General features: G+C 36.3%; 1 non-coding gene across 1 annotated transcript; it reads right to left on the bottom strand.

Annotated features, from left to right (window-relative positions):
* Positions 1-2634: 2634 nt before the first annotated feature.
* On the bottom strand, positions 2635-2742 carry LOC130942822 (small nucleolar RNA R71). The gene has a single exon (XR_009071372.1). It is a non-coding gene; the product is annotated as a small nucleolar RNA R71 (small nucleolar RNA).
* Positions 2743-3019: the final 277 nt, after the last annotated feature.

Genomic DNA, 3019 nt, shown 5'->3' with positions numbered 1-3019 from the left:
CTCCTAGCAGGCGGGGCATTAGTGACAGACGCAAAAGGATCGATGGATTTTATTCCGGCCTGACCGAGAACCGACAGCTGATTAGCCATATGCGGTGACAGAGCATGGGAACATTTTCACTGAGAGGATGGGAGGTAGCCACTGACAACGGTGAAACCCTACATGAGCTTGCCATGGAAAGGAGTAAGAAGGATTGGGATGAAGACTGTAGGAAAGCAGAGAGACGGAAGGGAAGGCATCTTCATACGCTTATCTGAAGCTCTTACCAATGATATACATAAGTATCTCTATCTTTATCTTTATGCTTTATTCGTTTATCACTATACCCATTTGAGTTTGCCTGACTGAGATTTACAAGGTGACCATAGCTTGCTTCATAGCAACAATCTCCGTGGGATCGACCCTTACTCGCGTAAGGTTTATTACTTGGACGACCCAGTGCACTTGCTGGTTAGTTGTGCGAAGTTGTGTTTATGCCATGGTAGTGAACACCAAGTTTTTGGAGCCATTACTAGGGATTATTTGAGCTGTGAAAAGTATTGATCACAATTTCGTGCACCAAGTTTTTGGCGCCGTTGCCGGGGATTGTTTGTGTATGGACAACTGACGGTTCATCTTGTTGCTTAGATTAGGTATTATTTTTCTTCAGAGTTCTTAAGAATGAATTCTAGTATTTCAAGGTGATGTTCTTATCATCACCAAAGCTGATTGATCATCATCAATTTAGCTCTTGAATGCAATGTCCTACTGAAGCTTAGCTAGCTATGTCTAATTCCTTTAGACTAAAGCTTTAGACTAACATTGCATGATTCCTGGAATTCTCATTAAGAATTTTGATATCTTTATTTTCTTTTCCACTTAATTTTCGAAAAATCCAAAAAAATTACAAAATCATAAAAACAAAAAAAAAATATTTCTTGTTTAAGTCTAGTGTCTCATTTTAAGTTTGGTGTCAATTGCATGTTTCTGTTTTTCTTGCATTTTTCAAATTTATGCATGTATCTTCATTTATCTTCAAGTTGTTCTTGATGATTTCCTTGTTTTGATCTTTGAATTCTATTGACTTGAGTGTCAATAGTATACAAACTGCTAAGTTTGGTGTCTTACATGCATTGTTATTTGATTTTAGTTGCATTTTGATTATTCCTCATTATTAAAAATCCAAAAATATTTTTAATTTGTGTCTTTTCAAGTCAATAATACAGAGAATTAAAGATTCAGAACATACTGCAGAGGAATTATACAAAAAAAGCTGGGCATTCAAAAATGCCCAGTGAAGAAGACAGACTGGCGTTTAAACGCCAGCCAGGGTACCTGGCTGGGCGTTTAACGCCCAAAAGGGTAGAGTTTTGGGCGTTAAACGCCAGAATGTGCACCATTCTGGGCGTTTAACGCTAGGATGGCACAAGAGGGAAGATTCTGTTTTTAATTCAGATTTTTTTTCAAGTTTTCAAAGTTTTTCAAAATCAATTCTTTTTCAAATCAAATCTTTTCAATCAAATGTTTTCAAAATCAATTTCTTTCCTTTTTCAAAGATGCTTACTAACAATTAATGATTTGATTGAACATTTTAAGTATGTTGCCTTTTCTGTTGAGAAAGGTTTAATGTTTGAATCATATCTTTTCTTGTTTGGCAAGTCATTAATTTTTAAAATCAAATCTTTTTAAAATTGTTTTCAAAATCATATCTTTTCAATCATATTTTTTTTAAAACCATAACTTTTCAATCATATCTCTTTAATCACATCTTTTTCAAAATAGTTTTCAAATCAAATCTTTTTAATTTCTAATTTCAAAATCTTTTTTCAAAAATCACTTTACTTCTTTCCCACTTTTGTTTTCGAAAATCAATTAGTGTTTTTCAAAATGTTTTCAAAATCTTTTACTTAATTTTCGAAAATTACTTCCCTTCTTCTCACATCCTTCTATTTATGGACTAACACTATTCCTTAATGCAAAATTCGAACTCTATCTTCTTTGATAAGTTCGAATTTTCTACCTCTGTCTTCCATTTTTCTTTTCCTCTGACACCTCAAGGAATCTCTATACTGTGACATAGAGGATTCCATATTCTCTTGTTCTCTTCTCTTTCATATGAGCAGGAGCAGAGACAAAGGCATTCTTGTTGAAGCTGACCCTGAACCTGAAAGGACCTTGAAGCGAAAGCTAAGAGAAGCTAAGGCACAACTCTTTGTAGAGGACCTGACCGAATTCTTCAAAGAAGAAGAACACATGGCAGCCGAAAACAACAACAACAATAATGCAAGGAAGGTGCTGGGTGACTTTACTGCACCTACTTCCAACTTCTATGGGAGAAGCATCTCTATCCCTGCCATTAGAGCAAACAACTTTGAGCTTAAGCCTCAATTAGTTTCTCTAATGCAACAAAATTGCAAGTTCCATGGACTTCCATTGGAAGATCCTCATCAGTTCTTAGCTGAATTCTTGCAAATCTGTGACACTGTTAAGACTAATGGGGTTGACCCTGAGGTCTACAGACTTATGCTATTCCCTTTTGCTGTAAGAGACAGAGCTAGGACATGGTTGGACTCACAACCTAAAGAAAGCCTGGACTCTTGGGAAAAGCTAGTCAATGCCTTCTTGGCAAAGTTCTTTCCACCTCAAAAATTGAGTAAGCTTAGAGTGGAAGTCCAAACCTTCAGACAGAAGGATGGAGAATCCCTCTATGAAGCTTGGGAAAGATACAAACAATTAATCAGAAAATGTCCTTCTGACATGCTTTCTGAATGGAGCATCATAGGTATTTTCTATGATGGTCTCTCTGAACTATCCAAGATGTCTTTGGATAGCTCTGCTGGAGGATCTCTTCATCTGAAGAAGACGCCTACAGAGGCTCAAGAGCTCATTGAAATGGTTGCAAATAACCAATTCATGTACACTTCTGAAAGAAATCCTGTGAACAATGGGACAAGTCAGAAGAAAGGAGTTCTTGAGATTGATACTCTGAATGCCATTTTGGCTCAGAATAAGATATTGACCCAACAAGTCAATTTGATTT

Source organism: Arachis stenosperma, chromosome 7 (genome assembly GCF_014773155.1).
Source record: "Arachis stenosperma cultivar V10309 chromosome 7, arast.V10309.gnm1.PFL2, whole genome shotgun sequence".
NCBI lineage: Eukaryota > Viridiplantae > Streptophyta > Magnoliopsida > Fabales > Fabaceae > Arachis > Arachis stenosperma.
This window is presented reverse-complemented; position numbering and strand designations above follow the sequence as displayed.